Source organism: Mesoplodon bidens (assembly GCF_964165515.1).
Source record: "Mesoplodon bidens genome assembly, chromosome: 8".
Taxonomy (NCBI): domain Eukaryota; kingdom Metazoa; phylum Chordata; class Mammalia; order Artiodactyla; family Ziphiidae; genus Mesoplodon; species Mesoplodon bidens.
In genome coordinates this window covers 94,663,899-94,690,829 of record NC_138165.1, presented here as the reverse complement: position 1 = coordinate 94,690,829, position 26,931 = coordinate 94,663,899, and the positions used below count along the sequence as shown (strand labels likewise).

General features: G+C 43.5%; 1 protein-coding gene across 1 annotated transcript in view; it reads right to left on the bottom strand.

Annotated features, from left to right (window-relative positions):
* Positions 1–18,386, bottom strand: part of TTLL4 (tubulin tyrosine ligase like 4) — a 39,531-nt gene extending 21,145 nt beyond the window's left edge. The window contains 1 exon segment of the mRNA XM_081242930.1: positions 18,146–18,386. The gene's annotated coding sequence lies outside the window, so the exon portion shown is untranslated.
* Positions 18,387–26,931: the final 8,545 nt, after the last annotated feature.

Below are 26,931 nucleotides of genomic sequence, written 5' to 3'. Positions count from 1 at the left end.
GGGCATTTGTTTTTCCTTGTCTGACTTATCTTACTTAGCATAATACCCTCTAGATCCATCCATGTTTTTGCAAATGGCAAGATTTCTCTCTTTTTATGGCCAAGTAATATTCCACTGTATATATGTACCACATCTTCTGTGTCCATTCATCTATCACTGGACACTTGGATTGCTTCCATAACTTGGCTATCGTAAACAGTGCTGCAGTGAACACTGGGCTGCTACCTGCATCTCCTTGTTGCTGCTACTTTACTCAGTGTAGGAACTCTGCCACAGCCACACCCAACTGCTTCAACAGTGCCCTTTCCTCCAGAGGTCCGCTCCAAAATCCTCCACAGCTCCTCTCTTTTATCCTCTCTCCCACATCAAACCAATCTGCTCTCACCACTCCAACTATTACCTGCAGGAGAAGAGTCACCTTTCAGACCCGACTTCTCTCAAGCTCTGTGTCCTCATCACCAACTGTCTTCTCCACCTTTTCCACAGGCAAGTCCAACCACTTCAGCCCAGCTTGTCAGATCAGCTCTGCACTCTTTTTTTTGGCCGCGCCTTACGGCTTACAGCATCTCAGTTCCCCAGCCAGGAACTGAACCGGGACCCCGGCAGTGAAAGTGCCAAGTCCTAACCACTGGACCTCCAGGGAATTCCCTAGCTCTGCACTCTTGACGTTCCAATTTCTTTCAGTGGAACCTTCTTTCTCTCAGTCACCTAAGAGGAAAACTTAAGTCACTTTTGATTTCTTCCTTTCTCTTAATCTCCAAAGCCAAACCAGTCACAAAACTTAAGAGATTCTTCCTTCATGGCATGCCTCCTCCTTTCATTTCAACCACCATCCCAGATCTGGACTACTGCAACAGCTTCCAGACTGAAGTTTGTGTCTCCAGGGTCTGCCCTCCCTAATTCCATTCTGCAGGCAACCTCCAGATTAACTTTGCTTAAATATTACTTGATCAGTTACCTTTCCAAAAATTTTCCATGAGTCCTCATTTAATATCACAGTAGCCCACCAACGACCTGCATCAGAATAACCTGGGGTGCAGATTCCTGAGCCCCACTTTCAGAGAGGATTCAGTGGGTCTGGGGTGGGGCCAGGGATCTGTATTTTAAACAAGCCTTCTAGATGATTCTCATGTAAGTGAATAAATTCCAGACTTCTTAGCCTGAGTCTGGCTTCAGTCTTTTTTTAAGGCGTATTTCCATTTCCTTCCACCTCGAACTCTGTTATATGACCTGTTCTGGTCTTATACTAATCCTTTCAAACCTGTCTGCAGGCCCTTACTCCACTCAGCCTCTTCCTTCCAAATGCTTATCATATTTTATTTACCTTTTCCAGGCCCAGCTCAAGCTCCATCCCACCCATGAATATCTGTTGTGTATTTATTCCTCTAACTGGATACTTTGTAAAGGCTATCTTTTACCACTGTTCTCTTCTCATATGATGCCTCATAAGCTCCATGATGGTTTTTATAGGAAAATCTTGTGTTTCTGTAACAGATAAATGCACAGCTATGCGAGTAGAAGGAGGAAGATCACTGCCCTAGTCTGGCCTCCTCCTCAGCAATGCTACCCAAGCCTCCCCGCAAAATGTCATGAGATATTAAGGCTCCTTAGAACAAAGTTTAAAAATTAATTGACTTGAGGGTGATGAATATTTTCAATGTCAGTTATACCTCCACAAAGCTGTTAAAAAAGAAACAATTTTTTTTCCCTTAAAGGGATAAGAAAGGAAGGTAAAGAACTGCTGAGCATTCTGAAGATAAACAAAGTGGCCTCAAACGTCCTTTTCTTTCTATTTGCATGACTGGCTCAGTCCAATTCCTAGTCCCTCACCCCCCTCACCAAGTGCAGCACTGTTGCAGTAGCATCCTGCCTGACGTCCTGGATCCAGCCTCTCTCCTTCTAAAGCATCCAGTCTCAGGAATCTCAGCATCCTGCTTTGCCATCTTCAGACAGCATTCAGAAGCTGTCTATCTCCTTCTGCCTTCCACTCTCTGTGGGATCATTTTGCCTCAAGTTTCCTCCTTAAGTGAGAGTGAATGACGAGCAGTCTATGCTAGAAAATCTATGACCGTTGTCTCAAACCATCAAGTCCCCAGGGGCCAGGCCCAGACCAACTTGGACAAAGTGTCTATTTGTACAGAAAGCAATTATTCATTACACACTGACTGTATCACTCTCCTACATTACAGGAGTGTATGTGGCTCTTGGGATCTGAAGTTTCCTTTTCCTCCTCCATCTAAGTGTTTCCCTCAGTCACCAGGGGAACTCAGGACATCGGAAACGGTTCAGAGTCTACAGTCATAAGATCTCTGATGAAATTACTTTAGTTGCTCAACAGTTATGTAAGAAGGTAGAACTGACTTGTCTGAAATCAAACAGAATGAGGAGGAGTATAGGAATCAGACCCATTTTCTCTTATGAGATAAATCCCAAACTATGTCTCCCTAAAGAAAGCTGGAGGAGCACAGAACTTCTTTAAAGCCCTGTTAAGAGAGGAAGGCCAATACCCCAACCCTAATGAGAAGGAAGGGTCACTACCACAAGTTGAGAAGGGCAGCTCTTGTAGAACACAGTTAGGTAAGAGTAGTTAGCAAACCTCAGGAAAAAATACAGCTTACAGCAGCTAGAGCTGAGGGAGGTCCATCTGCAAATTACTAAAAAGTGAAAACAGCTGAAGCCTTAACATAATTAAGTGACTAGCTCTCCTGAAGCCTTGACCGTCAGCAGCTTCTGAAAGAAACCTCAGGTGAGCTCTCTAAAGCAGTGGTCCTCGAAGTGTGGTCCCAGACCCTGAGGGAACCCTAAGACTCTTTCAGGGGTTCCACTAGCTGAAACTATTTTCATAACAAAACTAAGAAGTGATTTGCCTTTTTTTTTTTTTTTTTTTTTTTACTGTGCCAGCCTTTCCACTGATGGTGCAAGAGCAATGGTGGGTCAAACTGCTTGTTCCTGAGTGGGAGCCGAGACAATGGCACCAAGCTAGATTCTTTACCACCACACACTCCTTCACTGCACAGTGAAAGAAGAAATGCCAGCTTTACTTACGAATGTCCTTGATGATGCAATAAAAATGAAATCTCAATCCTCAAGTACATCTTTTTAATATTCTGTGCTACAAAATGAGAAGTACATATAAAATAGAAGACGATGGTTGTCTCTAAATAAAGCACTTGTTTGAATTGCAAAATTTCTCTGTGGAACATCATGTTTACTTGAAAGAATGAAGGACACATAAGTGATGGTTATTCAGACATTGATACTTGGCAGGCATTCTCTAGAAAATGAAACAGAGTAAGCCTGTCGCTTCAGGGAAAACAGCTGACAGTGTTTGTTGCCAATGATGAAATTTGAGCTTCCAAGAGAAAATTATAACTTTGGCAAAATTGTATCTGCCACTATGAGCTTGACAGCTTCCCAATACTTAACCATCTTTCTGATGAGTGTGGTGATAATATATTGTTTTTTGATACTGTAAAATAAAATGTGGCAACATTTGTAAGATCTACATAACTCAACGAACCAGTATTTTCCAAATATCTATCACACAATGTCAAAGAATCAGGCATGGGTAAAATGTCCGGTCAAAGTCAGAGACAGACCAATGGATTCTAATGAAACCAAGTATGAAAAGCTCACTAATAACATTTCAGATTCCATTGCAGCTAACCTGCATAAAACCACCCCTTGTTAACTTCTGTGTAGTACCAAAGAAGAATACCCACTATTGTCTGAAAAAGCCATAGAAATATTCCTCCCTTTTCCAACTAATTATCTATGTGAGGCTGGATTTTCGTCATCATTCAATCACTACAACATATCAAACCAACTGAATGCAAAAACAAATATGAGAATCCAGCTGTCTTCTATTAAGTCAGACATTAATGAGATTCTCAAAAACAATGCCACTCTTCTCACTAATATTTCTGAAACAATAGCGTTTTGCATTTTTAAAAATGCTACTTATGTTTACTTGTAATGGGTTTATTATTATTTCTAAATGAATTAATAAATAAATACTTCAGGGCATCCCTGGTGGCGCAGTGGTTAAGAGTCCGCCTGCCGATGCAGGGAACATGGGTTCGTGCCCCGGTCCGGGAAAATCCCACATGCCGCGGAGCGACTAGGCCCGTGAGCCACGGCCGCTGAGCCTGCGCGTCTGGAGCCTGTGCTCCACAATGGGAGAGGCCACAACAGTGAGAGGCCCGCATACCACACACACAAAAAAAACAAAAAACTTCAATTTCTAGTATGGAGTAGATATATATCCCACATTAAAAAATACACTGAGGACCGCAAAGAGCTTTAAAAGTGCAGATAAGAGGGACTTTCCTGGTGGTCCAGTGGTAAAGAATCCTCCTTTCCAATGCAGGGGACGTGGGTTCGATCCCTGGTCGGGGAACTAAGATCCCACATGCCGTGGGGCAACTAAACCCGCGCACTACAACTACTGAGCTCCCACGCCTCAACAAGAGAGCCCACATGCTGCAAACTACAGAGCCCACACGCCCTGGAGCCCACGTGCCACAACTAGAGAAGAGAAAACCCACAGGCCACGCAGCACAATGACAGATCCCACGGGCCGCAAGTAAGACCTGAAGCAGCCAAAAAAAACAAAACAAACAAAAAAAACTGCATATAATGAGAACCTCTGGTCTAGAATAGCACTGCCTGTCCAGGATGTCCAAGAGGTTCCCAAGGACAAGGCCCTTTGTATTTCAGGGTCTAACAGAAATTAGCACTCTCAGTATTTTTTCCAAAAATACCAGGTCTGGCTTCCCAGTTCTGCCAGAAGAGAGAATGAGAAGTTCAGGGCATTAAAGAAAAGTTTTCTCTGCATTTCACCAACAGATCAAAGCATCTGATTGCATGCTAAAATACAGGAAGCCTATGACCAGACAATTCCAAGGTCATAGAAGGAATCTAGCAGGAAAGCTACACTCAACTCCACATCATGAGGAGCAGATCCTGAAGTTAAAGGTTCATCTAAGTTTTTCAGGTGAGAGCTGGGTGAAGAATTAAAAACAGTAGAAAACAGGATTGGTTCAAGATGGCGGAGCAGAAGGACGTGCACTCACTCCCTCTTGCGAGAGCACCAGAATCACAACTAACTGCTGAACAATCATCGACAGAAAGACACTGGAACTCACCAAAAAAGATACCCCACATCCAAAGACAAAGGAGAAGCTGCAGTGAGACGGTAGGAGGGGTGCAATCACAATAAAATCAAATCCCATAACTGCTGGGTGGGTGACTCGCAAACTGGAGAACACTTATACCACAGAAGTCTACCCACTGGAGTGAAGGTTCTGAGGCCCATGTCAGTCCTCCCAACCTGGGGGTCTGGCAACGGGAAGAGGAATTCCCAGAGAATCAGACTTTGAAGGCTAGTGGGATTTGATTGCAGGACTTTGACAGGACTGGGGGAAACAGAGACTCCACTCTTGGAGGGTACACACAAAGTAGTGTGTGCATCAGGACCCAGGGGAAAGGAGCAGTGACCCCCATAGGAGACTGAACCAGACCTACCTGCTAGTGTTGGAGGGTCTTCTGCAGAGGCCGGGGATGGCTGTGGCTCACCACGGGGACAAGGACACTGGCAGCAGAAGTTCTGGGAAGGACTCCTTGGCGTGAGCCCTCCCGGAGTCCACCATTAGCCCCACCAAAGAGCCTGTAGGCTCCAGTGCTGGGTCGCCTCAGGGCAAACAACCAACAGGGAGGGAACTCAGTCCCACCTATCAGCTCAGAAGCGGATTAAAGTTTTACAGAGCTCTGCCCACCAGAGCAACAGCCAGCTCTACCCACCACCAGTCCCTCCTCTTAGATAGCCTCATCCACCAGAGGGCAGACAGCAGAAGCAGGAAGAACAACAATCCTGCAGCCTGTGGAACGAAAACCACATTCACAGAAAGATAGACAAAATGAAAAGGCAGAGGACTATGTACCAGATGAAGGAACAAGATAAAACCCCAGAAAAACAACTAAATGAAGCTGAGATAGGCAACCTTCCAGAAAAAGAATTCAGAATAATGATAATGAAGATGATCCAGGACCTTGGGAAAAGAATGGAGGCTAAGATAGAGAAGATGCAAGAAATGTTTAACAAAGACCTAGAAGAATTAAAGAACAAACACCTAGGAGGGATCTTCTAGATGGCGGAGGAGTGAGATGTGGAGATCACCTTCGTCCCCACAAATACATGAAAAATACATCTACATGAGGAACAACTCCTACAGAACACCTACTAAACGCTGGCAGAAGACCTCGGACTTCCCAAAAGGCAAGAAAATCCCCATGTACCTGGGTAGGGCAAAGGAAAAAAGAAAAAACAAAGACAAAAGAATAGGGACGGGACCTGCACCAGTGGGAGGGAGCCGTGAAGGAGGAAAGGTTACCACACACTAGGAAGCCCCTTCACTGGTGGAGACGGGGGATGGGCGGCGGGGGGAAGCTTCGGAGCCGCGGAGGAGAGCGCAGCAACAGCGGTGCAGAGGGAAAAGCGGAGAGATTCCCACACAGAGGGTCGGTGCCGACCAGCACTCACCAGCCCGAGAGGCTTGTCTGCTCACCCGCCGGGGCGGGTAGGGGCTGGGAGCTGAGGCTCGGGCTTCGGTAGGAGCGCAGGGGGAGGACTGGGGTTGGCTGTGTGAACACAGCCTGAAGGGGTCTAGTGCGACACGGCTAGACAGGAGGGAGTCCGGGAAAAAGTCTGGAGCTGCCTAAGAGGCAAGAGACCATTGTTTCAGGGTGCACAAGGAGAGGGGATTCCTTCCCTGTCTGCCCACAGAAGGCAGAGCGCCGCCTAAACAAGCTCAAGCGAAGGATGCAAGCCGCGGCTATCAGCTCAGACACCAGAGATGGGCGTGAAACGCTACTGCTGCTGCTGCAGCCACCAAGAATCCTGTGTGCAAGCACACATCACTATCCACACACACCCCCAACCCCCCAGGAGCCTGTGCAGCCCGCCACTGCCAGGGTCCCGTGATTCAGGGACAACTTCCCAGGAGAACATACGGCACGCCTCAGGCCACTGCAATGTCATGCTGGCCTCTGCCGCTGCAGGCTCACCCAGCATTCCAATTACAACGCATTCCAATTATAACTACCGTACCCCTCCCTCCCCCCAGCATGAGTGAGCCAGAGCCCCCTAATCAGTCGCTGCTTTAACCCCGTCCTGTCTGGGTGGGAACAGAAGCCTGAGGGCGACGTACACACAGAGGCGGGGCCAAATCCAAAGCTGAACCCCAGGAGCTGTGCGAACAAAGATGAGAAAGAGAAATTTCTCCCAGCAGCCTCAGGAGCAGTGGATTAAATCCTCACAATCAACTCGAGATACCCTGCATCTGTGGAATACCTGAATAGACAAAGAATCAACCCATAATTGAGGCAGTGGACTTTGGGAGCAACTGGAGACTTGGGGTTTGCCGTCTGCCACCAACTTGTTTCTGATTTTTATGTTTACCTTAGTATAGTTTCTAGCACTTGTATCACTAGTGGATTTGTTATTGGTTTGGTTGCTCTCTCTTTTCTTTTAAATTACTTTTTTATTGTAATAATTTAAAAAATATTTTTATTTTATTTATTTTATTTTTATTTCTATTTATTTATTTATTTATTTTTCTTCCTTTCTTTTTTTACTCCCGAGCCATGTGGCTGACAGCATCTTGGTGCTCTGGCCTGATGTCAGGCCTGAGCCTCTGAGGTGGGAGAGCCGAGTTCTGGACACTGGACCACCAGAGACCTCCAAGCCTCATGTAATATCAATCAGCGAGAGCTCTCCCAGAGATCTCCGTCTCAACACTAGGACCCAGCTCCACCCAATGGACAGCGAGCTCCAGTGCTGGATGCTCCATGCCAAACAACTAGCAAGACAGGAACACAACTCCACCCATTAGCAGAGAGGCTGCCTAAAATCATACTAAGTTCACAGACACACCAAAACACACCACTAGACGCAGCCCCACCCACCAGAAAGACAAGATCCAGCCCCACCCACCAGAACAGAGGCACCAGTCCGCTTCACCAGGAAGCCTACACAAGCCACTAAACCAACCTTACCCACTGGGGGCAGACACCAAAAACAATGGGAACTACAAACCTGCAGCCTGCGAAAAGGAGACCCCAAACACAGTGTATTCAGCAAAATGAGAAGACAGAGAAATATGCAGCTGATGAAGGAGCAAGGTAAAAACCCACCAGACCAGGCTTCCCTGGTGGCACAGTGGTTGAGAGTCTGCCTGCTGATGCAGGGGACACGGGTTTGTGCCCCGGTCTGGGAAGATGCCACATGGACGGAGCAGCTAGGCCCGTGAGCCATGGCCGCTGAGCCTGCGCGTCCGGAGCCTGTGCTCTGCAATGGGAGAGGCCACAACAGTGAGAGGCCCGAAAACCGCAAAAAAAAAAACCCAAAAAACAAAAAAACCCACCAGACCAAACAAATGAAGAGGAAATAGCCAGTCTACCTGAAAAAAAATTCAGAGTAATGATAGTAAAAATGATCCAAAATCTTGAAAATAGAATGGAGAAAATACAAGAAACATTTAACAAGGGCCTAGAAGAACTAAAGAGCAAACAAACAATGATGAACAACACAATAAATGAAATTAAAAATTCTCTAGAAGCAATCAATATCAGAATAACTGAGGCAGATTAGTGACAGAAGAACAGATAAGTGACCTGGAGATAAAAAGTGGAAATAACTACCGCAGAGCAGAATAAAGAAAAAAGAATGAAAAGAATTGAAGACAGCCTCAGAGACCTCTGGGCCAACATTAAATGCACCAACATTCAAATTATAGGGGTACCAGAAGAAGAGAAAAAAAAAGGCTCCGAGAAAATATTTGAAGAGATTATAGTTGAAAACTTCCTTAACATGGGAAAGGAAATATTCATTCAAGTCCAGGAAGTGCAGAGAGTCCCATACAGGATAAATCCAAGGAGAAACATGCCAAGACACATATTAATCAAACTATCAAAAATTAAATACAAAGAAAAGATATTAAAAGCAGCAAGGGAAAAGCAACGAATAACATACAAGGGAATACCCATAAGGTTAACAGCTGATCTTTCAGCAGGAACTCTACAAGCTAGAAGGGAGTAGCAGGACATATTTAAAGTGATGAAGGGGAAAAAAGTACAAACTAGATTACTCTACCCAGCAAGGATCTCATTAAGATTCCATGGAGAAATTAAAACCTTTACAGACAAACAAAAGTTAAGAGAATCCAGCACCACCAAACCAGCTTTACAACAAATGCTAAAGGAACTTCTCTAGGCAGGAAACACAATAGAAGGGAAAGACCTACAACACAAAACAATTAAGAAAATGGTATTAGGAACATACATATCGATAACTACCTTAAATGTAAATGGATTAAATGCTCCAACCAAAAGACACAGACTGGCTGAATGGATACAAAAACAAGACCCGTATATATGCTGTCTACAAGAGACCCACTTCAGGCCTAGGGACACATACAGACTGAAAGTGAGGGGATGGAAAAAGATACTCCATGCAAACGGAAATCAAAAGAAAGCTGGAGTAGCAATTCTCTTATCAGACAAAATAGACTTTAAAATAAAGACTACTACGAGACAAAGGAGACTATATAATGATCAAAGGATCAATCAAAGAAGAAGACATAACAATTGTAAATATTTATGCACCCAGCATAGGAGCACCTCAAAACATAAGGCAAATGCTAACAGCCATAAAAGGGGAAATTGACAGTAACACAATAGTAGTAGGGGACTTTAACACCCCACTTTCACCAATGGACAGATCATCCAAAATGAAAATAAATAAGGAAACACAAGCTTTAAATGACACAATAAACAAGATGGACTTAATTGATATTTATACAACATTGCATCCAAAGACAACAGAGTACACTTTCTTCTCAAGTGCTCATGGAACATTCTCCAGAATAGATCATATCCTGGGTCACAAATCAAGACTTGGTAAATTTAAGAAAACTGAAATCGTATCAAGTATCTCTTCCAACCACAACACTATTAGACTAGATAACAATTACAGGGAAATATCTGTAAAAAAATACAAACACGTGGAAGTTAAACAATTCACTACTAAATAACCAAGAGATCACTGAAAAAATTAAAGATGAAATTTTAAAAAACCTAGAAACAAATGACAATGAAAACATGACGACCCAAAACCTATGGGATGCAGCAAAAGCAATTCTAAAAGGGAATTTTATAGCAATACAATCTTACCTCAAGAAACAAGAAACATCTCAAATAAACAACCTAACCTTACACCTAAAGCAATTAGAGAAAGAAGAACAAAAAAACCTCAAAGTTAGCAGAAGGAAAGAAATCATAAAGATCAGATCAGAAAGAAATGAAAAAGAAATGAAGGAAATAATAGCAAAGATCAGTAAAACTAAAAGCTGGTTCTTCGAGAAGATAAACAAAATTGACAAACCACTAGCCAGACTCACTAAGAAAAAAAAGGGAGAAGACTCAAATCAACAGAATTAGAAATGAAAAAGGAGAAGTAACAACTGAGTGCAGAAACACAAGAATCATGAGAGATTACTACAAGCAACTCGGTGCAAATAAAATGGACAACCTGGAAGAAATGGACAAATTCTAAGAAAAGCACAACCTTCCAAGACTGAACCAGGAAGAAACAGAAAATATGAACAGATCAATCACAAGTAATGAAATTGAAACTGTGATTAAAAATTTTCCAACAAACAAAAGCCCAGGACCAGATGGCTTCACAGGCAAATGCTATCAAACATTTAGAGAAGAGCTAACACCTGTCCTCAAACTCTTCCAAAATATAGCAGAGGGAAGAAAACTCCCAAACTCATTCTACGAGGCCACCATCACCCTGATACCAAAACCAGACAAACATGTCACAAAAAAAGAAACTACAGACCCATATCACTGATGAACATAGATGCAAAATCCTCAACAAAACACTAGCAAACAGAATCCAACAACACATTAAAAGGATCATATACCATGATCAAATGGGATTTATCCCAGGGATGCAAGGATTCTTCAATATACGCAAATCAATCAATGTGATACACCATATTAACAAATTGAAGAAGAAAAACCATTGATCATCTCAATAGATGCAGAAAAAGCTTTTGACAAAATTCAACATCGATTTATGATAAAAACTCTCCAGAAAGTGGACATAGAGGGAACCTACCTCAACAGAGTAAAGGCCATATATGACAAACCCACAGCAAACATCATTCTCAATGGTGAAAAACTGAAAGCACTTCCTCTAAGGAACAAGACAAGGACGTCCACTCTCACCGCTATTATTCAACATAGTTTTGGAAGTCCTAGCCTTGGCAATCAGAGAGGAAAAAGAAATAAAAGAAATACAAATTGGGGCTTCCCTGGTGGCACAGTGGTTGAGAGTCCGCCTGCCAATGCAGGGGACATGGGTTCGTGCCCCAGTCTGGGAAGATCCCACATGCCGCGGAGCGGCTGGGCCCATGAGCCATGGCCGCTGAGCCTGCACGTCCAGAGCCTGTGCTCCGCAACAGGAGAGGCCACAACAGTGAGAGGCCCGCGTACCACAAAAAAACAAAACAAAACAAAACAAAAGAAATACAAATTGAAAAAGAAGTAAAACTGCCACTGCTTGCAGATGACACACTATACGTAGATAATCCTAAAGATGCCACTAGGAAACTACTAGAGCTAATCAATGAATTTGGTAAAGTTGCAGGATACAAAATTAATGCACAGAAATCTCTTGCATTCCTATATACTAATAACAAAAGATCAGAAAGAGAAATTAAGGAAACAGTCCCATTCACCACTGCAACAAAAAGAATAAAAACCTAGGAATAAACCTACCTAAGGATGTAAAAGACCTGTACACAGAAAACTATAAGACACTGATGAAAGAAATCAAAGATGACACAAACAGATGGAGAGATATACTGTATCTTGGATTAGAAGAATCAATATTGTGAAAATGATTACTTCCCAAAGCAATCTACAGATTCAATGCAATCCCTGTCAAATTACCAACAGCATTTTTTGCAGAACTAGAACAAAAAATCTTAAATTTGTATGGAGACACAAAAGACCCCAAATAGCCAAAGCAATATTGAGGGGAAAAAACGGAGCTAGGGGGCTTCCCTGGTGGCGCATTGGTTGAGAATCTGCCTGCTAATGCAGAGGACACGGGTTCGAGCCCTGGTCTGGGAGGATCCCACATGCCGCGGAGCAACTAGGCCCGTGAGCCACAACTACTGAGCCTGTGCGTCTGGAGCCTGTTCTCTGCAACAAGAGAGGCTGCGATAGTGAGAGGCCTGCGCACCGCGATGAAGAGTGGCCCCCGCTTGCCACAACTAGAGAAAGCCCTCGCACAGAAATGAAGACCCAACATAGCCAAAAATAAATAAATTAATTAATTTAAAAAAAAAACGGAGCTAGAGGAATCAAACTCCTTGACTTCAGACTATACTGCAAAGCTACAGTAATCAAGACAATATGGTACTGGCACCAAAAAAAGAAATATAGATCAATAGAACAGGATAGAAAGCCCAGAGATAAACCCACGCACCTATGGTCAACTAATCTATGACAAAGGAGGCAAGGATATACAATGGAGAAAAGACAGTCTCTTCAATAAATGGTGCTGGGAAAACTGGACAGCTACATGTAAAAGAAAGAAATTAGAACACTCCGTAACACCACACACAAAAATAAACTCAAAATGGATTACAGAACTAAATGTAAGACTGGACACTATAAAATTCTAGAGGAAAACATCAGAAGAACACTCTTTGGCATAAGTCACAGCAAGATCTTTTTTGATCCGCCTCCTAGAGTAATGGAAATAAAAACAAAAATAAACAAATGGGAAATAATGAAACTCAAAAGCTTTTGCACAGCAAAGGAAGCCATAAACAAGACGAAAAGACAACCCTCAGAATGGGAGAAAATATTTGCAAATGAAGCAACTGACAAAGGATTAATCTCCAAAATTTACAAGCAGCTCATGCAGCTCAATATCAAGAAAACAAACAACCCAATCCAAAAATGGGCAGAAGACCTAAAGAGACATTTCTCCAAAGAAGACATACAGATGGCCAACAAACACATGAAAAGATGCTCAACGTCACTAATTATTAGAGAAATGCAAATTAAAACTACAATGAGGTATTACCTCACACCGGTTAGAATGGGCACCACCAGAAAATCTACAAACAATAAATGCTGGAGAGGGTGTGGAGAAAAGGGAACCCTCTTGCACTGTTGGTGGGAATGTAAATTGATACAGCCACTATGGAGAACAGTATGGAGGTTCCTTAAAAAACTAAAAATAGAATTACCATACAACCCAGCAATCCCACTACTGGGCATATACCCAGAGAAAACCATAATTCAAAAAGACACATGCACCCCAATGTTCACTGCAGCATTATTTACAATATCCAGGTCATGGAAGCAACCTAAATGCCCATCGACAGATGAATGGATAAAGAAGATGTGGTACATATATACGATGGAACATTACTCAGCCATGAAAAGGAATGAAATTGGGTCATTTGTAGAAACGTGGATGGACCTAGAGGCTGTCATACAGAGTGAAGTAAGTCAGAAAGAGAAAAACAAGTATCGTATATTAATGCATATATGTGGAATCTATAAAAGTGGTACAGATGAACCAGTTGGCAAGGGAGAAATAGAGACACAGATGTAGAGAACAAAAGTGGACAACAAGGGGGGAAAAGCAGGGTATGGGGGTGGGGCGGTGGCGGTGGGATGAACTGGGAGATTGGGATTGACATATATATACTGATATGTACAAAATGGATAACTACTGAGAACCTGCAGTATAAAAAATAAATAGAATAAAATTTTAATAAAATAGTAGAAAACAGAAAAAAAATAGTTTTTCAGCAAGGGATTTTTCATTTACATATTCATTTTTGGATTTGGTTATAAATATTCTGCCTCCCTTCTTCCATCCCTTTTCCCCTACCTACTCTCTCAAAGTTGGTGCTCCTCTGTGCTCAGCCTTCTCACTTGGCCTGGCACATAGTAAGAGCTCAATAAATGGCAGTTGCGGGGCTTCCCTGGTGGTACAGTGGTTGAGAGTCTGCCTGCCAATGCAGGGGACACAGGTTCGTGCCCCAGTCCGGGAGGATCCCAGGTGCTGCGGAGCAGCTGGGCCCGTTAGCCATGGCCGCTGAGTCTGCGCGTCCAGAGCCTGTGGTCCGCAGCAGGAGGGGCCACGGCACTGACGGGCCCAGTACCGCTGAATGAATGAATGAATAAATAAATAAATAAATAAATGGCAGTTGCAACTATTAACACATACTCTCCCAAAGCAACCTCTTTTATCCCATGGCCTCAACCATCTCCTACATTCTCAACTTTCTTTCATCACTCAGACCTACAGAACCACCTCCCAGGCCTTTCTTCCTTGATGTGCTGCAGGAACCTCAATTCAGCATGCCCAAACTCCTTTATCTTTCTCCTCAAAGTCCTCCTCCTAATAGTTCCTCCTGCATCACCACCCACTTAATCACTAAAGTCAGAAAACAAGGATCATTCCAGACTGCTCTTTGTCCCACTCTCCCTACATCTACTTTGCCACCAGGTTTTGTCCACTCTACCACTGTTAATATCTCTCTAAACCCTCTCCCTCACTGCAACCACTATAAAGCCCTCATCATCTCTAGTCTGGTCTCTAGTTTTCTCATTGGCTCCCTGCCTTCAGTCTAAAATCTTACTTATTCAAACTGCACACTGACACTACAGTCGTAATCTCAAGCACAAATCTGATGTTACCTTCCTGCTAATTACCCTTCCATGGTTTTCCTGCAATATACTCTTCCAATGATTTTACTCATGTATTCCCCTAGGAATTTTTAAAACCATGTATTCCTTGGGGAGTTCCTGGCGGCCTAGTGGTTAGGATTCCAGACTTTCACTGCCATGGCCCAGGTTCAATCCCTGGTTGGGGAACTGAGATCCTGCAAGCCATGCAGTAGAGCCAAAAAAAAAAAAAAAAAAAAAAATCAACCCCATGTATTCCTTGCACATCTTAAAGTTGAACTCTAAAATTTTCATCACAAGTTTAAACAAGTTTATCCTTTTATTAAGAGGAGGTAGAAAATACTAAACATTTTATAGGAAGAACTAAGGTAAGGATTAACTGTAATTGAAATAAACATTTCATGACGATTTAATAAAATGAGTTTTAACTATCTGATTAACACACATCTAAACTAAAAGGAATCTCTTTTAAAAATTTTTATGCAACTTTTATCCAATACAGCTTGAAAAATCCGTGGTCCCGAAAAACATTTTAGACAATTTAACTGTTGTGTTCTTTTTTAAAAATATTTATTTATTCATTTCACTGCACCAGGTCTTGGATGCAGCATATAGGAATTTCATTGCTGCATGCAGGATCTTTTAGTTGCAGCATGCAGGACCTAGTTCCCTGACGAGGGATCGAACTTGAGCCCCCTGCATTGGGAGGGCGGAGTCTTAACCACTGGACCACCAGGGAAGTCTCCAACTGTTGTGTTCTTCTGAATTCAGAATATCCCAACAAGGAACAAGCTTCACTCTAACAGCAGTGTGTATTACACATGGGAAGACAGGAAGACTTCTAGGGTTTTTCTGTTTGTTTGTTTGTTTTTTCTGGGTGGTCTCATCTGTATGACCCTATTAGGAAATTTATTCATGAATTCAATAGTTATGTCCCGAACAGAAGGGTAGAATAGTACAATGATTAGAGTATAGATGCTGCAGTCTCAGGCTTTCCGGGTTTGGATCCACTTAGTGGCCCTCAGACTTTGGGCAAGTCAATTTTTTCCCATATGGCTCAGTTTTCTTACCAAATCTGGCTTCACTCGGTGAGTCAGGGGAAAGGAGAGCCACACAGAGTACAAGGTGGTGAGTACCGTGGACATCCAGGACTGCTGGACCTCCCGGCTTCTGGGAATACGGTGAATATAGTATTCGGGAAACGGAGCACTGGAGTTTCTATCAGCTCGATTTACTTGAAAAGAATTTATTTTACGGGCACTCATTTCATCAGTGTCAGCAATGATATAATGTCTACGAGAGTAGGCATCGGACAAGTTCTCGAGCAGCCTCAGGATCTCAGTGGTATGCCCACTGGACCCAGCCACCACCAAGAGGCCACCAAGAGGCTGAGAGACCGCCGGGGCACAGCGGCGCGGGGACGCAGGACTACCCATAGCCGCACTGCCAGCAGCACGCCCACGGCTCCTGCCGCCGCCACGAGGTTAAGGGTGCCACCCATTCAAGGACAAGACGCATGCGTGCTATCCCCCGGCGCCAGCCGCAGGAGCCCTTCTAGGTTTTTGAGGTAACTTAATCAAACACCAAAGAAGGCCCCCCTGAAATTAATATTTCCAAAATATTCCCTGTTTGCCAACCTGAGGTTTTAATACTCAGAAAAATATACTATAGTAAAATTCGAGAGCGTGAGAGATATGACACTCTCCACCCCTTTTTTGTAAGGTCAGTTTTAGAAGCGTTCATTTGTAAGCTGAGGATCTGGGAACTGATTCTTCTAAAACTGTATGTGCATGTCTATCCCTTGGAAGTCTCAGGCCCCTGAATATCCTGCTTGAAAACCACTGCTCTGGAGGATCTAGTTCTAACTCTTCAGCAAAACATCCAAAGCCCTTTGTGATCTTATTTCCCTATTCCTATTTGTCCCGGGCTGGTTCCCTCCAAACACAGCTCAGGTCTATCCGACTGTTTCCAGTTCTCTTTTCAGGCCTTTACTAAAGCTACTTTAGTATCTTTACTAAAGCTACTTTGTATCTGGAATGTCCTCTCACCTCTTTATTCCCAGAAAACACGTGACAATTTTTCAATGCTCCATTCAGCCCAATGAATAAGCAGCTGGTAACTTTACGGGCACCAAGTGAGTGGTTTTTATGCAAACAATGCCTCAGTATTTATTGCAAGAAATTAAGGATGGGCTAGAACACTGTCCCAAAGGGTCTCCCAGCTTACTCGTTGACTGGCTAAATCAACAGGTAATGACGTTAAGGAAGATGGGATCTGGAGTAACTGAGAGAGCATGGATAAGGAAGGAAGGATTAAAACATTTCCTAGTGGTTTTGAGAGCCCGCCTGCCGATGCAGGGGACACGGGTTCGTGCCCCGGTCCGGGAAGATCCCACATGCCGCGGAGCGGCTAGGCCCGTGAGCCATGGCCGCCGAGCCTGCGCGTGCGGAGCCTGTGCTCCGTAACAGGACCGCAACAGGAGAGGCCACAACAGTGAGAGGCCCGCGTACCGCAAAAAAAAAAAAAAAAAAAAAAAAACACATTTCCTAGATCCAGAATGGGAATGTGAAGACCAGGAGTGGGGATAATATAGTTTTCCAAGTAAATTTGGGTAAAATATCCTTCTAGTGTTCTATCAGAACACACACACCACATATGGCAAATGCTGTTTACCTGATTAAAATCTCCCCTAGACTATAAGCTCTGTGAAAACACGCCTGCCTTGCTCACCACTGTATCCCCCCTCTCCCCGCCCCGGGCCTTCCACAGTGCCCTGGCTCACTAAATATTTGTCGATGTTTATTAAAAATTGTTGAATGATTAAATGAAGTAATGGATGTATGGATACATGAAGAATTCAATTCCACAGCATCTCGGATGCTGTTTGAATCTCTAGTTTAGAAAAGTATTTCTCTACAGACAGTGAAGATGGGGAAGTTAAAAAGTGGGTATCCATGTAAAATTCAGCCGTGAGGCCTGAGAGAAGCTTGGGCTCACACCCAAGCAGGGAGAATTTAAACTGCAGCGGAGCGGGAAAGACGAGGCACCGAGGCCCAGGGTGAGAGGATACTGCAGGGTTCGGGGCACCCAGAGGCGGGGCGACTAAGTTCACTGGGCGTGGCGGGGAAGGGGGCGGAGGGGGGGTGGAGAAGGGTTCCGAAGAGGCGCGAAGTCCTGGCAGGGTGGGAGGACGCGGCCCCCTCTCCTCCCAGGGGATGGAGAGGTGGCGGGCAGGAAGCAGGGCTGGGGCAGGAGTGGCCAGAGGGCTGGGGGCCGTGTGAAAGGACTCGGGCAGAGGGAGGGGCGGGAGAGTCGGGGCGGCGGAGGGTCGTTTTCCCAGCTCCGCGGCCACACTCACCCAGCGGACTCAGCTTCGCCCCGGATGGGCGCGGGCTCCGGGCTGCTTCCTCCCTTGGCCTTCCGGGCGAGCGGGCGGCCTCAGGCGCCCCTAGCAACCACGCACGGCCACACGGCCCGCGCTATCAGCCGCCGGCGCCGCTGCCGCCAGCCACGCACTGCGCGCGCCCCCAGCGGACGGACTGAGGGCCTGAAGGGGCGATCCCAGCGGGAGGGAGGCAGGCGCGCGGAACCTCTGGGATTGTGGAGTTTGGGAGGGCAGGCGGTCACAGGGCTCGCGCACACGCAATCGCTTCAACGGGGGTGGGACTCGTCGAGTGGAATCCTGGGAGATGTAGTCTCAAGGTTAAATCCCTGAAACGCTAAGCTCTGGCGCTCCAGGACCCGCTATACCTTGATTCTACCTAACCCCTATGGACTCTTTCTTCGGCCGTGCCTTAATTCGCTCCTCTAAAATCAAAGAGCTCAGGCTTTATTAAAGAATTTTCTCGTAGTTCCTTCCAGTAAGCCTTTGGGTTTGACCCCAGGAAAGGAGAGATCGCCAGATCCGCCATGCTTCCCTCTACCCACCTTCCCCTAACCCCACCCACCCACAGGCTCCAATTACAACCACCTGCTTCCTGGGCTCCAAGTGTGAACTTTAGGAAACACTGACTCAATTAATGATCTCGCCAGGCGAGATAGATTGTACCCCCTCAGTCTCAGATGTCCCTAGACCTAATGGATTTGGAGATCTCAAGAGAGCTGGAGGGTGAAAAGAACTTTTCTAAATAGTCTGCTACAGAAATAAAGGGGACAATAAAAGATGAAACTAACCTAAGGAAAATAATCGGGACCAGAACAAAGATGCTTAATAAATATTTGATTTGGGCAACAGTCATTGATAAATGCTAAAATCATTAGAGGGTTGATGGGGGATTTTTACACTGAAAGGACATTTGCTATCACTTATATATTTTAATCAATCTTAGATCATGAAATGTGGGGCAGCTATAAATTATGTCTCATGATGTGATGCAATTTGAACTACACAGTAATACTTAGGAAGTAGTGTATTTTTGTCTAAAAATTAGTTGACTCTGAATCTTAATCAAACTTTTGGCTCCAACTTCCAGTTTTCAGGAAATAAAGAGAAATGTCGTCACAAGAAAGCTATTTGACCAATCCAGAATGTAGGCCAATGTACAGGGGAACTACCTAATTTCTCCGACAATTTCAGAGTATAAAAAAAGAGTGAGGTGTTCTATATCATAAGAGACTTAAGAGACATAATTACATGAATGAGTGGACCTTGTTTAGATCCTGATTCAAATAAGCCAACTGCAAAAAAGATACTTTTGAGGAGTTCCCTGGTGGCGCAGTGGTTGAGAGTCTGCCTGCCAATGCAGGGGACATGGGTTCGTGCCCCGGTCCGGGAAGATCCCGCATGCCGCAGAGCGACTAGGCCTGTGAGCCACGGCCGCTGAGCCTGCGCGTCCGGAGCCTGTCCTCCGCAACGGGAGAGGCCACAACAGTGAGAGGCCCGCATACCGCAAAAAAAAAAAAAAAAAAAGATACTTTTGATACAATAGAGAAATCTGAACATGGATGGGGGAATATTAAGAACATAGATAACATTAAGAAATCATTATTAATTTTTTTAGTTATTGTAGTTTACTGAGTGGTGACCCCCCCTCCAATATATCCTTGTGTTAATTCCAGGAACCTGTAAATATTACTTTATATGGCAAAATATGTGATTGAGGATTTTGAGAGGATGATATTGAAAGGATTAAGGAATTTTCCTGGATTATGTGGGTGGGCGGTAAACCCAATAACAAGTGTCCCTAGTGAGGCAGAGGGAGCTGGGACAGACACAGAGAATACACAGAAAAAAGGAAGAGGCAGTGTGACCAAGGAGGTACAGATCAGAGTGAAGAGGAATACCTGGGGCTACCAGAAGGTGGAAGAGGCAAGAATGGATTCTTCCTTAGAACATTCTGAGGGAATGGGGTTCTTCAGACAGCCTGATTTCAGAATTCTGGCTTCCAGAACTGTGAGAGAATTTCTGTTGTTTTAAGTCACTAAATTTGTGGTAATTTTTTCTGGCAGCCACAGGACATTTTGACATTTTCACATCTTTTAAGAAGATATCCTTATTTTTTACAGACACTTTAAGGTATTAAACAACATGATGCCAGGGGGTTGCTTTTGCTTTAAAATACTACAGCAAACACCCTAGTAGCAAGGAGCACAGGTAGCATTTAGGTCTTAGTTTCTAATACCACTACATTACAAGGAACCAGGGTTCCCTAGAGAAATGGCTGATTCTCAGACTGGGACAGGAAACATACAAAATGAGCCTGAAGCATCTGGTAGTGCCAGAAAGAAAGTGTTCCTAAAACAAACAAACAAAAAAACAGATTGGTGGGTGTATGTCACAGGAGCTAACTGAAAGAACTCCCAATGACCAAAGCTCGAACAATTTGAGCAATAAAATTAAATAAATAGTGGTTCATGACCCAAAGTATAAAATATCCATGAGTCCCTGATATAAATAAATGGTTGAATATATTCACAAATGTGATAAAGAGACAAATCTCCTATGCAGAAAAACTCCCCCCAAATTATGTAGATACTCAGCCCTAAAGGAGGGGGAGTATAACCCCCATTCCTTAAGCTTGGGCTGTGCAAAGTGACTTCTTTCCAAAGAGTACCGTATGGAAAGGGAGGTGGAGTAGGGCAAAAGTAGTAACAGTAGACAAATCTGACAAACATCACTTCTGCCAGGTGATCAAGGTCAACACCAAGTCCTAAGTCATGTAGATAGTATATGCCCTTGATATATGATGAAAATGGCATTTCACTTTTGTGATCTTCCTCCCCAAAACCCATAATCCCAGTCTAGGCATGAGAAACACCAGGCAAACTCCAGTAGAGGAGCATCCTACAAAATACCTGACCAGTACTTCTCAAAATTGTCAAGGTCACAATGTTCATTGCAGCACTATTTACAATAGCCAGGACATGGAAGCAACCTAAGTGTCCACCGACAGATGAATGGATAAAGAAGATGTAGCGCATATATACAATGCAATATTACTCAGCCATAAAAGAAACGAAACCGAGTTATTTGTAGTGAGGTGGATGGACCTAGAGTCTGTCATACAGAGTGAAGTAAGTCAGAAAGAGAAAAACAAATACCGTATGCTAACACATATATATGGAATCTAAAAAAAAAAAAAAAAAAAAGGTTCTGATGAACCTAGGGGCAGGACAGGAATAAAGACACAGATGTAGAGAATGGACTTGAGGACACGGGGAGGGGGAAGGGTAAGCTGGGACAAAGTGAGAGAGTGGCATGGACATATATACACTACCAAATGTAAAATAGATAGCTAGTGGGAAGTAGCTGCATGGCACAGGGAGATCAGCTTGGTGATTTGTGACCACCTAGAGGGGTGGGATAAGGAGGGTGGGAGGAAGATGCAAGAGGGAGGGGATATGGGGATATACATATGCATATAGCTGATTCACTTTGTTATACAGCAGAAACTAACACAACACTGTAAAGCAATTATACTCCAATAAAGATGTTAAAAAAAAATTGTCAAGGTCATCAAAAACAAGAAACTTCTAAGAAACTGTTAGAGCCAGAGGAGCCCAAGGACAGCTAAATGATGTGTAATGAGATCTTGGAACAGAAAAAGAAAATTAGGTAAGAATTAAGGAAATCTGAATAAAATACAGGTTTTAGTTGATAATACAGTTCACCCTTGAACAACACGAGTTTGATGAACCACATGGATCCACTTACATGCGAATTTTTTTCAATAAATGCATACTACAGTACTACATAATCCACAGTTGGTTGAATCCTCGGATATGGAGAGCTGACTGTAAAGTTAAACTCGGATTTTCCATTGTGCGAGGGTCAGCACCCCCAAGCCCTGTGTTTTTCAAGGGTCAACTGTATATCAATACTGGTTCACTGATTGTAACAAATGTATCAAAACAATGTAAGATGTTAATAATAGGGGAAATTGTGTGTAGGGGCAAGGTATAATATATGAACTCTCTGCACTACTTGATTTTTCTTTAAATCTAAAACTGTTCTAAAATATAAAGTCTAGTTAAAAGAAAACAAAACAGCAACAGAACTCTACCTAGCCCACCTTAACCAAGTCATCAGAGGTAACTTCACCAATAATGGGAAAAAGCAACATCATCGGCCTCCAGAAATGATGTACTAAGAGGACACATCATCACTTATATAGTGTTTCTGCCAAAAATGTATAACTGGAATCAAATCGCACAAAAAAATCAGATATACCCAAACATCAGATATACTCAAATCACAAAGAAACATCAGATATACTCAAAATATAAATCACTATCATAAAAGAAAGGAAGGATGAGGAATGGTTCAGGTTAGAGGCAAAAGAGATATCATAACCAAACACAAAGCATGATCTTGGGTTGGATCCTGGACCAGGAGAAAGATTGGTATAAAGAACATTATTGGAACAATTGGCAATATCTGAATATGGGATGTGGATTAGTTAATAGTATTATATCAGTGTTGACTTTCCTGATTTCATTAATCCCATTAATTATACTGTGGTTATATAAGTAAATATCTTTGATCTTAAGAAACACAAGTTTTTTAAAGGTAAAGGGGCATGGTATTTACAACTTACTCCGAAATGGTTCAGAAAAATATGACAAAACCAATTGTGGCAAAATGTTAACAGTTAGTGAATCTGGGTGAAGGGTATATTCCTATATACCCTTTAAACAAGGGAATTAAAATTAAAATTAAACAAGGGACTAGGTAGAGCCAGTGTGATAAAATGTTGATAACAGCTGAATTTGTGGGATCGGGGTATTGGGGGGTTTAGCATGCCATCTCTCTACTTTTATGTGTTCAAAGACTTTAAGTTCCTTCTCCCCTCCTGAAAAGTTAAAATACATATGCACTCAAAACAAGCGCAAATGCTCAAACCTTCCAGACATTCTCTAAATTCCAGGCACTACTCAGACTTTCATTCCAAATCCTCTCAGCACTTTGTGTGATAATTGCTAGATGTAAAACTGTTTACATATTTTTACATATATATATATTTTTTCTTTTGGCTGCGTTAGGTCTTCGTTGCTGCGTGCGGACTTTCTCTAGTTGCAGCGAGGGGGGCGGGGCTACTCTTCGTTGCGGTGTGTGGGCTTCACATTGCGGTGGCTTTTCTTGTTGCAGACCACGGGCTCTAGGCGCGTGGGCTTCAGTAGTTGTGGCTCGCGGGCTCTAGCGTGCAGCCTCAGTAGTTGTGGCGCACCAGCTTAGTTGCTCTGCGGCATGTGGGATCTTCCTGGACCAGGGCTCGAACCTGTGTCCCCTGCATTGGCAGGCGGATTCTTAGCCACTGCGCCACCAGGGAAGGCCCTGTTTACATATTTCTAATCCTTTAGATTGTATGCTCACAAGGATGGGAACGTTTTTCTTATTACACTTCCTCATAAAATTATTAATTATTGCTTGATGCAATAGCCTAAAAAGTTTGGATGTAAATTTAATTTCTCTACATTAAATTGTTTACATACCAGATAAGCAAAATATTTCAATCTAGTGTTTAACAAATTATTTGGAAAAAGCAAATAATTCCTTTACAAGGTAATTCCCCCTAGTTCACCTTTTAGGAAAAAAAAATCCAGATTTAAAAACACAATACTGTATACATATTTGTGTTAACCCAGACAAGTCTTAGTGAAGTACTGTGGTTTTGTGAAAAACAAAAACAAAATTTCTGATTTGTCAGAGATACATTCCGATGTACTCATGGATAACATATGTTGCCCAGGAGTTGTTTCAAAATACTTAAGTAAAAAAAGGATATATATGGTAGCTATCGAAGTGGTGATAGGGTTCACTGAACTAATCTCTCTACTTTTGTGTATGTTTGAAAATTTTCAGCTAATAGACTTAACGTTCAAAACTAAACTAGAGTTTTCCCACCCACTACCACTCCACTAACAGCCTTCCCCATTTCAGTTAATGGCGATTCCATCTTTCCAGTTGCTCGGGCCAAAAACCATGGAGTCATCCTTGACTGCTTTCCTTTGTTACACTCTCACATCTAATCAGTCAAGAAAACTTATTTGTTCCATCTTCAAAATATATTCAAAATCTGACTACTTTTCACCACTCCATTGGTACCACTCCAGTCCAGGACACCATTATCTCTCATGTGGATTATTACAATAGCCTCCTAACTGCCCACCCCACTTCCCATCCTCCCCCATTCCTCACTGTTCATCACAATACAAGAATGAAGAGCAATCTTTTTTTTTTTTTTTTTTTTTTTTGCCGTACGCGGGCTCTCACTGTTGCGGCCTCTCCCGTTGCGGAGCATAGCCTCCAGACGCGCAGGCTCAGCGGCCATGGCTCACGGGCCCAGCCGCTCCGCGGCAAGTGGGATCTTCCCGGACTGGGGCACAAACCCGTGTCCCCTGCGTCGGCAGGCGGACTCTCAACCACTGCGCCACCAGGGAAGCCCCTGAAGAGCAATCTTTTAGAACATAAGGTAGATCTCAGAACTCCTCTGATCCAACTCTCCAATAGATCCCCACTCTATGTAAAATATAAGGTCTTTAAGGCCTACATCTGGTCCCTATTACCTTCCTGTCCTCGTTCCCTACTGTTCTCCCCCTTCTTCACTTTTCCCATTCAAACTGGCCTCCTCATAGCTCCTCAACCACTCCAGGCATACTTCCATATTGACCATACTCCAGTGGCCTTTGAAGACCATTCTCCCTGCATAGTCTTTTCCCTCAGAGAGCTGCACTGCTTTGTTCGAATGTCTTTGTTCAAATGTCACCTTCTAAGTGAGGTCTACCCTGGCTATCCAACTCAGCACTCCTCATCCCCCCCTTCCTGCTTTGTATTTCTCTGGAGCTTTTATCACATTCCTACATGCTACAAAATTCATTTTTTTAAGTTTTAAGTAATTTAATATTTTATTTCTTTTTGGCTGGGTTGGGTCTTCGTTGCTGCACACAGGCTTTCTCTAGTTGCGGCGAGCAGGGGCTACTCTTTGTTGCGGTGCGCGGGCTTCTCACTGCCGTGGCTTCTCTTGTTGCGGAGCACGGGATCTAGGTGGGCGGGCTTCAGTAGTTGTGGCGCACGGGCTTAGTTGCTCCAAAGCATGTGGGATCTTCCCCGACCAGGGTTCAAACCCATGTCCCCTGCATTGGCAGGTGGATTCTTAACCGCTGCACCACCAGGGGAGTCCGCAGTTCACTCATTTTAATAAGCCCACTGTCTCCCCAACCAGAATGGAAACTCTATGACAAACAGGCATTGCTTTACCTCCAGTGCCTAGAATAATATCTGGCATATAGAAAGAACTCAATAAATATACGTTGTAGAAAATAGACTGGTGGTTGCCAAGGGGGAGGGGCCTGGGAGAGGGTTGGATTGGGAATTTGGGATTAGCAGATGCAAACTGGTATATATAGAATGGATAAACAACAAGGTCCTACTGTATAGCACAGGGAACTATATTCAGTATCCTGTGACAAACCATAATAGAAAAGAATATGAAAAAGAATGTATATATGTATGTATAACTGAGTCACTGCTGTACAGCAGTAATTGTAATTCAACTATACTTCAATAAACAACTTTAAAAAACAAATAAATAAATATATATTGAACTGAACTGAAATAATCTGGATAGGAGGAAATTATGGTGGTCTCTAGAAAAAAATGTTATTTTTGCCAAAATATAAACACAGACAGTGGGCAATGAAGATGAGGTCTAAATGAATTCTTTATAAAAATAAAGGCACCTTACTCATCTTTCATTTCTAAAACAAGTGGAATTTAAGGAAGGACAACAAGTAGTCTCCCTGTGTTACAGATGGAGAAATTAGGGCTCTGGGAAGCTGGTTGCAAGCTATCCAGTGAGTGAAGGTTTAAGCTTTCCAGTATGGATTATGATTCTAACCAATGGGCCTGCCAAACATCCCTTTCTGGTAAACTGCACAATCTCCATAAACAGCCATCCTTCTAAAGCAGCTGGGCTTCCCTATACATTGAAACTCCACCAAATACTAAAACTAGTCACTAAGCCTGAGATCAGAAAGCAATCCAATTTACCCCTGTTTAATCCTATCCTGTCCTATTTCAGCTGCCCTGGCCCTGGATTGGAAGTAGGTCATCACATGCAGCTCATCTGGGATGGAGGAAGCTGGAAGGCAGGAGAAGATATAAATAAGCTCCCAAACCAGGATCTTCTGTGAACAGAAAACCAGTGCTTCCAGCATCACACATCAGCTAAAAGAGCTGAACCTCTCAACTCTTTACCCTGGCAGCTCCAAGTAGGGTTAAAAAAAAAAAAAAGAAAAAAGGAAGGAGAGAGGGAGGGAGGGAGGGAAGGAAGGAAGGAAGGAAGGAAGGGAGGGAGGAAAGGGAAGGGAAGGAAGGGAGGAAGGAAGGAAGGAAGGAAGGAAGAAAGAAAAGGTACACTCCCCCCCGCACCAATGGATGGGAATGGGGGCTACAGGCCGGGGAGCCCTCCATAACAGGGACTGATGGCATTTATCCCCACAGCAGGCTATCCTCTAGAGGCAGGCCCTGTCTTCAGCACTGTCCTGGGACCACTGCATCTAAAACAAGAACCTGCTGGGAAGATTTCAGGAGCTCCAGAAAGGAAGAGACCTCTCAGGTAGAAGGTGTCTCCCTATGGTCCAGGAGGCATGTCCCTTGGGTTTAAAGGCACATTATTGGAGAAAAGACCCCCTGATGTAGAGAAG